The following is a 12,440-nucleotide window of genomic DNA, read 5'->3' on the forward strand; positions in this document are numbered from 1 at the left end:
GATTTCACATTTGAAAGCAAAAAGAATATTAAAAAAAGCATCAATTTATGATCCAGCTTTCACCAACCTCACACGTTGTGTGGTGATGTGCATCACATTTCCCTGCAGTGGAAAGTGTTTCCTCTCGGACGAATGATTCACGCAGACAACCCACAACCACACATGGGAGGCTGTGTGTGTGTCCTGCATCAGAAGAGTGACAAGTCCTGTTGCAAAGTAAACAAAGCAATGCCATGCACTTTGGTCATCATCAGTCACACAATGAGTCCGGTGTGAAACACACACACACACACACACACACACACACACACACACACACACACACACACACACACACACACACACACACACACACACACACACACACACAAACACACACTGAATAGTCCAGTTTCAGCTATTCCTAAAATCTATACTTTCAGAGAGCCGTTTGTGTGTCTGTGTAGTGTGTTGGCATTTTTCGCACAAATGGCTGAACGGGTCCTCGTCAAACATCCGGAGGTTCATCAGTGAGTGCCGAGAAGTGAGTGCTTTAGGCAAAAAAAAAAACATTTTTTTTTTTAAAAGGTTCCTTATTTTTTGGATTATTTTTTAATGCTCTAAAGTGGCTAATTTTTTGTCGCTATGTGAAAGGAATTGTTAAATAATCCCCAGCCCCATTCCTTAGTGGGTGTAGGGAATATTGTCGACACCCACAAAAAAATAGAAAAAAAATTTGATTTCTTCAAAATGCCAACAGAATTAGAACAGCACTAAGCAACGTCAGATACTCCTACTAGATACTCCAACGGCTTACCTCCATGAAAGGTTTATCCTTAGGCAGCCCCCAAGTTTGCCTCACAGGGGGTCTGAGCCACCATTTTGATTCGGCCTATTCAAACATACCTTGCCTTGAAAACATGACCTACTCTCATGACATGACCTACATGACCTACTACACATGAAAACATGACCTACATGACCTACTACACCTACCTACGAATCAAAGTATATAAACAACATATTATATCTGATTTGAGAATCAAACTTGTGGACTAAATAAGTGTTGAAATCTGGAGTGATATCTGAAAATGTTCATAGGTTACCGATTCGCCAAGCATTGGATTGTTTTCCCACGAACAAGGAACGTGAGCTGGGTTTGGACCTTTTGCCCGAGTCAGTTGGAGAGACGAGTGTTTCCTGAGAAAGGTTGTGTTTGTATAATCGATGGTTTTTTAAGTAATCGCGCGGCTGAAATGGTGCTGAAAATATGCCTCGTATGACCAAACACCGCATGGAGACGTCCGTGGATACTTTTTTGTTATTTATTTAATTAATAGCAAATAAACACTTTTGTTTTTGTTTCAGCAGTCAGAACTGCTGCTAAGCTCAATTTCACAGTTTAAATTCTGAAATTCGGCTCTGGTTTTGAGATTTTGGAGCTCATCGCATTTTATTGTAATTAAATAAAGGCATGAACACCGCCCAGAGACGCTGCAAAAGTTTTGAGGGGGGCAGAGAGTTTGGGAGGAGGGAAGGATGAGGGGAGGGGAAGGGAAGTCAGTGCCATAGCATATGGCTTTATTTTAATTACAACTAAAATGTAATGGTGGGCAGAATGATTGAAACCATGAAATTGAAAGGAATTGAGCACCGAACTGGAATCGACGTCAACTCAAAGTATTTCAAACCTCCAAGAAATAAACGTTTTTCTCAAGGGAATTTTTTTCGTACCTGTTGGCATGTTCCAGTTACAAGCGGCCTGGTAATGCAGTCATTTAAAAGGAACGCCCCTGCTGCATCCCGTTTGCAAAATAGCGAGGAAAAGCAATTCACTTGCAAACTCAACACACTAAACACGTGTTCCTTTTAAATGAATATCAAGGCATTGAGACTTGGCAGGTAAAGCATGCTGATTGCTTTGCTGATAGACGGGTAGGCAATACATCGACTGATAAGTGATAAGTATTTGAGTGTTAAAGTTTTGACAACATTTCATTCAAAATGACCAGAAGTGAAGTTTTGAACTATTTCGGAATGGTTGAAGAAGACGGTGTGAAAGTTGTGTGCTCACTTTGTTCAGTATACCTTTCTCATCGCTGTAACACGTCCAACATGCTAAAACATTTGCAAACCAAACACCAGAGAGAGCACCTATTGGTGACGGTTGTGAATGCCGATTCAAAGAAACCAATGTCGGCAACAGCAACAGGTTTGCTCTCACAATGGACGACTGAAAGTACTTTTTGTAAAAGGTCAAAGTACGGCACTGATTCCCCAAGACAGTATCACATTGACCAAATGCTGATAGGTATGATCGTTTGAGACATGCAGCCTGTATACGTTGCTGACTACTGTGGTTCAAAGACTTTATAAGGGCTTTAGACTGTGTGACGACTTGAGAGGACATATTTACAATTATGCAAATTATGCTTCTGAAAGTGTATCAAGAAACCAGGGCAAAGCTTGCCAGGATGATCAATGCTGCTACTTCCATGACCCTCACAAGAGATATCTGGACATCTTGTCAAACTCAGGCATATGTATAAAGGTAGATATATTTTTTTATTTTTTAAAAATATATACATTGTAGAGGCTCGTATAAGAGAAAACACAAAATGTATAACAAGGGGAGCAGGAGACAAGAGGGGCGTGAAAGGGAAGGACAAAACAGTGGGGAACGGAGGCATTCGGAGATCTGTGGAAGGGAGAGGGATAGGGCGGGAAACACGGGGTATACAAGATGGACACTACAGAGGCTTTCAGGAAGGAAAGCAGGGGATTTGAAGGAGGTAGGTTTGGGGTGAATGAATGGGGGTAGAAAAGAACATGGTTTTGGATGGGGGAAGATAAGAGATGGTGGTGAACAGCTGTTTCGAAGACCTGGAGGGAAGAGTGGGATTGAATAGAGTGTGGAAGTTTATTTCAAAGGGGGGGAAAAACGAGGAATGAAAGAATGAAGGTGAGCAGTGATTCCCGATTTTAGTGGTTTTACAGTAAGGGGGTTACTGGCGGACCTTGAGTGCTCTGCGGAAATATGAGGGGAACAGATTGCAGTCAGAACGTGGAGTGGGGGGGGGGGATGCTCAGAAAGAACCACCGGAGTGGCTAATTCACCATCGGGCATAACCGGTAGGTTGAAGTCAGGCGGGGCAGCTGGGTGTTTGGCTTTGAGGGCTTCAGTCATTTTGGCTGATTGTGGAGCATGCTCCTCACAAGTCGCCAACTCTCTGATGGCCCCCTTGATATCCAGATCGGCACATTTTGCTTTGACCCTTCTGTTGATACATTGAGAGTTATCGGCTTTACTAGGCTTAATTGTGGAGTTGCTAGAAAGGACGAATGGAAGCAGCGGCAAGCTGTCGATTGCCAAAAAAATAAAAATAATAAAAATGCGCCACCTGACGCTTGACTATAGAAGTCAATGAGACATCGGGTTGTCCAGAGCCTCTTTATCAGGTACCCTTAGGACAAACTAACAAAATAACAAGGAGGCGATACCAGGCCAAGGGGGCCTGGTTCTCAAGGACAATGTCATGGAAAAGTTTGCCAAAAGCATCGGTGACAGGGATTTACGGAGTACCCTAAAAGAGCACCTTTGGGTACTTTATGGAGTACCCTAAAATTATTACGACATCTCAACAAGTAAATGGAAAAGTCCATTGGTTAGGCCATGATAGCCGGGGGACCTTCGGTGCAATCCCAAGGCAGGCTGGGCATGACCAATTGGTCATAAACACCACCGCCTGACGCCCAGACAATTTAACACACGAATAGTGGTCATAAGAATTACATAACCAGCACTGAATGGAACGCTTCCTCATGTTGGTGAGCTTACATTTGGAGCATAGATGAGTAATGGCCAAGACCGCCACCCCGGTGGCCACCAAACACACATCACTGTTGTCGCTAGAAACAGCGGCACCGCCAGTGGCCACCGAGCCCCCATCAATATCAACACTGGCTTCAGTGGCACTGTCAGTGGCCGCCGGCTGCCCACTGTTGTCATTGCCTGCACCGGCACCACTTAGAATGGCTACTGAAAACCGGACACGGCCACGTTTTGTATTGAACTCTTGCTCTTCCCATGGTAATCCAGCTTTTCCGTCATTGGGAGCAGAGTACGCACGGCCATGTTACTCTGCCCAAGGCTGACCCGCTCATCCACCATGGGGAGGGGGGTTCGCGCAGACATATCAATTAAAGTTAAGTACTGCGGTGTCCCAGGGGTGTTGCAGACCTTTGTCACGGTATTAGCGACCCTGATAAAACCATATGATGGCCACTCTTCCTGCAATATGGGGAGAGGAGGCCTCTAAGGGTCGGTGTCATTCGGTACGTCGTTTAGCCGCCCCCAGATATGGTACTCTTGCACATTCTGTCGAAAAACCATTTGAGCTCCATAATGCCAGGCAAAGGTCCACAATGACTTTCGGATGAAGCTTGGGAGGAGTCATCTCGATCCGGGCTCGAGTGATCGGACATGTTGTGATGTCCAAGGTGAAACGTCAATCCCCCACACTTCTCCGATTGGCACGAAATTTTCAACATAGGTGCGACTACTCATGTGGAATGTTTTAATAAAAAATGATGACGCTATCGGTGACATGGTGTGGCAGCCATGTTGGCAAAAAAAGAAAAACAACTTTGGATCTCTGCATCTCCAAAACCACTCCATTAAAAACTGAAACTTGGCACATGTCAAGTACTCCTCATAAAAAATACGATTCATTTTTGATGATGTCATAGGTGGCTTCATTATGACATCATAAATGCATACGTTGAACACTTTATGCGATCAGTACGAAAACGTTTGAAGGTCATTTTGGGCTAACTTGTATTGTGGGAGGGGGGGGATTGATGACGTCATTGATCAGGTGGTTCGGCAGCCTTTTTATTTTTATTTTTACAAAAAAGCCTTCAATAATACTGTGGGCAAATGCATATCTGCCAACGTCGTGACATCGAACAGTGCCGTTCTAGTTTGTAGACACTAAAGTATTGTTACGAATTCGCGCCCGCCGGCATGCGATCGGCCGCGTCGCCCACCGGTCAGACAATTCAGTCGTGACCCTCCTGGAACTATCGCCAGAAACCAGTCACGGGTGGGGGTTTAACCTCACCACAGCCCAGTCCGCATTCTACCCCGCGCGAAATAGGATCACTCGCCGAATATCGAAATACCTAAGTACTCACGCGAGTAACCTACTGAGGGGCCGTACCTTGCCGCAGGTCGGCTTGGGACACGAACTGCTTGAGCGGTTCATTCCGTTCTACAGCGATAACCGAGCAGGTATTATCGCCGACCTCGACGGATCCGATTCTCCTTACCGGGTGTTTAAAACCCAACCAATTATTCCGCGATGCAAGATGGCATTTTCAATGGGGAATAGAAGACGCAACGAACGGGATACATTTCACAAGGAAGGACATTTATTACAATTAAGCATGTATGTACAGCCAGGCAGTCATGCACGTATGTACAAGCAACAAATCGAAAGCGTTACCAACGACTACAATGAGAATGTACATGCAGAGTCACACAGGTTTTACCTAACAGACGGCGCCATGACAACATTCATTCAAAAACCCAAAAGAAACACAAAAGACCCCCTCACAGACAAGGGGGTCAGACTGGACCACTTAGGTCTTTATGGCACGGGTCTCGCGAGACCGTAGCAGGTAACCTGCACCCTCGAGGTGCCTCGATGGCACTCTCCTCCACGGACGCGCAGGTTCGCGCCCCACAGCCTGCAGAGCTGCGCCTCCCGTCCGCATCTCCGGTACGTCGCCCAGACTCTCCACCGACCCACGCCTCTGGTGTACGGGCCGCTCCAGAGAGGAGACCAGACCAGAAGAGCGCCAACGAAGAGGAGAGGAGAGCAAGGCTCGCGGCTGTCCGCCTTATGTAGCCTGGGGCTCTGCCCTTCGCCCCTCCCCGTTTTCGGCTCCGCCTCCCTTCGAGAAGCTTCTCAAAAAGGAGTGTTTCTCAACTCCGACCGCCTCACTCCTCGTATCCACCAATCGCGAGCGAGCCGCCTCGCCCTTCTTGTCACACCAGCCTCGGAGAAAAAAGGCGGTAAAAAACCCACACGTCATCGTAGTTCCTTCCTTGGTCCCTTTACTTGGCGCCCTTGGACGGCTTTCGACGCGGAAAGGGTTGTCACATGGTCTCTGGAGGATGGCCTTTGCAGGCTGGCGTAGTGGCGAAGAGAATTAAATGGTGGTGGTGTTGTTGTGGCGATTGTAGCGTGGTTGGTGTTGTGGCGTAGTTGGTGGTGGTTGTTGTAATGGTGGGTGAGATATGTCGGTTCAAAATAACGATAGAGAAAGAAAAACCTACCTCAAAGGATCACAGCCCGGTGAACACGAATAATAAATCCCATGAAACAACTGTGGGGAAATCTAACTGAACACAGACTTATCGATCTAACTGAACTAAGGACCCTTTATGGTGTTCTGCGAATTTCCACAGCCGTAACAGTATAGTTTATTACCGCCTGCAAATGCTTTATCTAAAACAACTATCCAATGCAGTTACGACTTTAAAATGTGGAATGTCAGTGTATAACGTGGAAAAATCATAAGTTGATGAAAATTTAGTCTTAACTTTGTTATAAATGTTGTGGATACTGTGGATTACAGGTTTGAGGCACGGACAGACACACACACACACACACACACACACACACACACACACACACACACACACACACACACACACACACACACAAACACACACGTTTAACTTGCTGAGCATTGGGCATGATTAATGCTTGCCACCCGCCTTCCACAAATGGCTTACCAATGAAATTAAATGATGGGCAATGGGAAAGCGATGTGGGGTAAGCTATCCTTGCCAGTGGCACAAGCAAAATGATGATGGCATTTATACGCCACTTGGTGTGTGGGTGGAATGGGATATAATAATCACAGAGTTATTCTGCAAACAATAAGTGAGTGGCAGATTTAATGGGGTCCATCACTCACACCAATACGAAACGACGATTGAGCCGAAGCAACAACATTTGTACATAACTGTGGATGCCTTTGCTGTCGAAACCTACAACATTTTTGAGCATGGTATGTTGGCAACAGCTGTGGGTGGTGTGTACTCAAAGCCCAGTTGTTGTTTTTTTTAACCCAGCCAAGTTTGCCAATAATTATACACCAGTTGTCTCAACAAATAATTCCACAAAGAGCTCAACTGAAGTAAAAACTAAGAATGATGCCATTGAATGTGCGACTTGAGATACTCCTGAAAGTGATGCAAACTACGTATTCCATTCTGTTCTTGCGGATGGGCAGCTCGGCTGCCGGGTAGCCATCATTTCTTGGAGCACGGCTGTGCCGCTGATGCTGTGCCCATCGACCAGTGCACGTACTCATTTCACAGACCTCAGAAGGATGACAGGCTGAATCAATCTCACCTGGTGTTAATTCAGCAGCCAACGGGGCTCAAACTCAGGACCTGAGGATCCCAAGCCAGCCATCCTAACCACAAAGCCAACACCAGGCTTTAAACTACCGATTGAAAATACAAGTCAAAAGCAGACAATGATGCATTTGCACTGTTGCATGTTGGACGTAAAAACAAATTACAATTTTAATTGAATTATTTTACGTGACATGTTCAAGTACAAGTTCTTCGGCTTAGATACTGATGCGACCATATGGATACCAATCAAGTTATGTGATTCAATTGGGAGCGAGATGGAAAGCAGGTGAGGAAGGGGATAGCGGAGGGGGGTATGGGAGCGAGGTGGGGATTGATGGAAAGAGGGATTATTGGAGTGTGTTTTGTAAAAACTGAATCCTGACCCAGTTGTTCGCATTGGGATTCGTCATGACAGTGTAAAGTAAACAACATTTGGCATTTTGTTTTTTTTTTCAACCTTTTTTTGTGCAAATGTTTTTCTTCACATTAATTCCACGTCCTAACACAGGATCACACATTGTTGAATTTGAAATAAGAAATAGTTCACAGTCAGCACGTCTTGACAACTATTATATCAAACTGCTCCCATCATCAAATGGTGCTGTGATCATTGGAAATGTGCTGAATGCAGAGAACAATAGTAGCGATGACAAATGAAAGACCCAAGTTAAAGTTATAAAAGAAAAATATTACACTCGTGGCATTTCTGACGACTTAAAAGAACCAAAATTTTGAGGCATTAATGGTTCAATACAAGGAAGTACAAGGAACTTTGATGGGGGAGGATGCCATTCGGCTCATCATGCCTCACATCAATGATCCGGATACTTGGCAAATGCAGGCCCAGAAGGCACCAAGTTTCAATCCATTTATTCTACAGTATACTTACTAATCCTATTTCTTGTTATTATTATTATTATTATTATTATTATTATTATTATTATTATTATTGTGCATTCAGCCCATAAATGGTGTTACCAACATACATACAAGTTGGATCACCAGATTCAGATCGGGTTACTTCGACTTTAGTAAAACATCAAGAAGATTTATGTTTAAAGCTGCAACAACAATGCTTTCATTTTTTTTCAGAGAAACAATTTTTTACTTTCATTCTGGCAAAAAACTTGAACATGGGTGATGTACTGTAGTTCGGGATATGCGGAATTTTTTTTCTTTACTGTTAAGAAATATGATGATTTTGAAATTTGACATGACTCCATACATCTATCTATACTAATAAGTGGCAATGTTTGTTAGTGTGTGTGCTTGTGTGCGTGTTTGTCCTCCATAACGCCAAAACCATAAAACCTTGCAGCCTGAAACTTTGCTTTAAGCCTAGCAGCCTGAAACTTTAAGCAAGCAAGACTATGTTCCCTCCTCCATACATACACAAGGAAATGTTGATATTTCCAAATCATTAAACTTTTCTTTTTCCACTATTTGGAGAATATTACTATTTGGAGACAAATTAAGTGAACAAAATATTGAAGAATGTGCGAAAATTATCCAGCTTTATTGAGCTGTACGACTTCCTGTATTCACTGCTGGACCTTGTGTCCTGTCCCAAAGAGGGAATGCGTATCCACAGCATCTGCCAGATCTGTGTCAATATTTTCAGAGGTTTCACGAGGTGCTCCACAGGCAATCAAAGCAAATATGATTAAAAACGGACATTTTAAAATAAAGTTATAATTTTTGCACAGACCGCGAACGATGTACCACATGACATGTGCACGGATGAGCAGGCAACATGGCGGATTACCTGCAATGTTTATTTCATGACGATTAAACTTTGCGGTGTCTCCAGGGTTGTACTTCAGAAGCAGCAACTTTTTTGTGGATAAAGTCATTATTTGAACAAATTCATTTTATTTCATAAACTGCTGCATGTGCGGTGAAGACCAGCTTTAAACTTAAAGGGATCCTATATGGAATGCAGCCAGAGCCTAGACAGCCGTTCCTTGTCAACCATTTAATTGGCGTGCTTGCTTGAGTGCTTAAGCCACTTTCCAAGTGCCCTTCAGTCGATTGCAGTACCACGTTATGTCATTCTGAGCAAATCATTCACTCACTGCGGATGCTTTTGCCACGACACGCCATCCTGCCGAGTGGGCTGTGCTCCGTCATCATGAGCGAGTGGTCCGTGCTCAGTCATCATGAGGAGTGGTCCGTGCTCCTTCATCATGAGTGAGTGGTCCATGCTCCATCATCATGAGCGAGTGGTCCGTGCTCCATCATCATGAGTGAGTGGTACATGCTCCATCATTCTGAGTGAGTGGTCCGTGCTCTGTCATTCTGAGTGAGTGGTCGGTGCTCTGTCATTCTGAGCGAGTGGGCCATGCTTCATCATCCTGAGTGAGTGGTCTGTGCTCCGCCATCCTGAGCAAGTGGTCTGTGCTCTGTCATCCTGAGTGAGTGGTTAATGCTCCATCAGCCTGAGTGAGTGGTTCATGCTCCATCATCCTGAGTGAGTGGTTCGTGCTCCGTCATCTTGATCGACATCCTGAGTGGCTCTTCTGATTATGTGCTAGTAAAGCCCAACATCTCTCTGGCCATTCTCAGAGAATGGCCTCTGTGCTGGCGAGTCTGGCAGTTCACTCAGGCAGACTGGCAGGGACTGCAAGCAGCCATTAAACTTCAGGACTGACCTCCTATATCCACCGCTGCTGATATTGATTCAGCCAGGGAATTCTTTCACAGAATCCTGCTCTCTCTCTCTTATGCACATTCATCTCTTTTGCACCCATCCTCCTTCTCTCGATACTCTGAGTCAGCCAGAGAACAACTCTCCAATCTCAAGAATAAACTTTCAAACTTGTCTCCCTCCTCAAAAACCTGGTGGTGCCTTGTCAAGTCTGTCTCTGGAGAATGCTTCCCTTCTATTCCATCTTTTCCCTCACTTCAAATGGCACCACAGCAGACTCCGCTCGTGAGAAGGCCGAACGCCTCAATTGTGTGTTTGCCTCAAAATCTTGTGTCCCGAACCCCTCTGTCTCTCTGTACCCTCTCTCAAGAGCATACACGTCAGCTTATGCAAATAAAATAATTATCTTATAACGTAGTTATACGGTAGCACAACAACAACCTTGCCGGTCCCCAAGACCCCTGCCCTGCATCTAACTCTAAGGGTCAAAAGTAAATAATGACCTCAGACAAATTTCAGTGATTACATAAGATTCATTACCTCATTGAAATAGTGGAAAATTTGCTATTGATGCCATTAACTCGATTCAGGGATTGGGCAATCTAAACAGGAAGTGGATGTCAGACAGGTGATGATTTATTACGGTCGGTTGTTTGTCTTTCCGTGTAATTTTTTAATAAGTGATTATGAGTAGCCTAATTGTGTTAATAAATAATCGTAAATTAAATATATTCTCCGTGAAGCATCTTAAATGCACATTGAAGTTACAATTGTGGGTGGAGTCAGGGCAGCTGTCCAACCAATTGTTACAGACACACGAACAAGCGTATTATATACTAGCAAATACAATCGGTCGCTTCGCTGACGGGATTATTCAGAGGAGCGGGTGGAGAAAGAGGGAAAAGCGGGAGGGAGGGAGGGAGAGAGGGAGAGAGGAGGGAGGGAAGGGAGGGAAGAGAGAGGAGGGAGGGAAAAGGGAGGGAGACAGCATGGAGGGGAAGTGGAGAGGGAGAAGGGTCAGATAGAGGAATAGGGGTGGGAGAGAGAGGGATAGGGGTGAGAGAGGGAGAGAGGGGTGGGGGAATGGAGGGGAAGGGGAGGGCAGAGGGGATGAGAAGGAGAGGAAAGGGTGGGATTCCGGCAGATGTGACACCCAGTTTAATGTCCATCTGAGAGACAGCATACACATTGATGAAACACCCGGCCTGTGAAACACCGGGATGACAGTTTATAGCTGGGTCGGGATTCAAACCCAGGTGAGACAGCTTAGAGTGAGTGTGCATACCTCCTGGTTATCCTGCCGTGATCTGGTGATCCACTGCTTTATAAAAACTGAATTGATCCGAGCAGCGGTTCTGACTGCAAAAAAAAAAAAACACAAAAAAAGCTTTAATTTGCCCAATTCACGCATTCTTTGATAGCCCTTCTTCTCCTCGACCTCTAGAGAGTTGTATGGTGGTGGAGGGGGTTTGGCAGGAGGATGACTTGAATGGAAGGGAAGGAAAGAAAGCATGAGGGGAGGGAAAGGAATGCAGCATGAGGGGAAGGGAAGGAAAGGCAGCGTGAGCAGAAGGGATGGGCGATAAAACGCACCCAAACAGCAACATTCCGGCAGATGTTGCACCTGGTTTAACGGCACACACATTGTTGAATCAGGATTCGAATTCAGTCGACACAGCTTAGAACAAGCATGTATACCTCTTGGCTATCATGCCATGATGTTAAGAAAATGTTTCATTTTTCGCTCACCTGGAATTTAGTCAGGTAAGCTTTTGCGATTGAGCAGTGTCCGTAGGTGAGTGAGTGAGTGAGTGAGTGAGTCAGTCAGTGAGTCGGTCATTACCGTTTGAAAAAAAAGACAATTTTGATGAAACTTTGTCACAAGCTTCATATCTGATGTCGAACGGAGGTTTATTAACCGCATCAAAATCTGTGCTCATTATGGGGAACTACGGGGGGTTTTGACACCCCACGACCCCCCAAAATAGGTATTTCATCTCTTCCCCAAAACCACACACACGATTTTGATGAAACTTGACCACAACCTTCATCACCAGTGATATATCAACGTGTATTGACCGCATCAAAATCTGCGCTCATTAAGGGGTCTACGGGGTGGGGGTTAAAGCCCCCAAAATAGGTATTCGCTCTTCTCCAAAACTACACACACGATTTTGATGAAACTTGACCACAACCTTCATCATCAGTGATATACAAAAGTGCATTGACCGCATCAAAATCTGCGTTTATTAAGGGTGTATAAGGTGGGTGGGGTTCAAGTGTATTGGTTAGTCGATTTTGTTATTCTATCACCTACAGGTCACAATTATAAACCGATCGTCATGAACTTTACCAAGTTGTAGAGGTAGTCTCAAC

The 12,440-nt window shown here is 44.8% G+C and overlaps 1 long non-coding RNA gene across 1 annotated transcript in view; it reads right to left on the reverse strand.

The window, feature by feature from the left end:
- Positions 1-11,423, reverse strand: part of LOC147033794 (uncharacterized) — a 34,608-nt gene extending 23,185 nt beyond the window's left edge. The window contains exons 1-2 of the long non-coding RNA XR_015058749.1: positions 11,350-11,423; positions 68-206 (exon numbers count right to left, since the gene is read on the reverse strand). This is a non-coding gene — a long non-coding RNA (uncharacterized LOC147033794). The remainder of the gene's footprint in view (positions 1-67; positions 207-11,349) is intronic.
- Between the last annotated feature and the right edge of the window lie 1,017 nt (positions 11,424-12,440).

Source organism: Eptatretus burgeri, chromosome 1 (assembly GCF_056783735.1).
Source record: "Eptatretus burgeri isolate ZD-2024b chromosome 1, Ebu_testis_v1, whole genome shotgun sequence".
Classification (NCBI taxonomy): domain Eukaryota; kingdom Metazoa; phylum Chordata; class Myxini; order Myxiniformes; family Myxinidae; genus Eptatretus; species Eptatretus burgeri.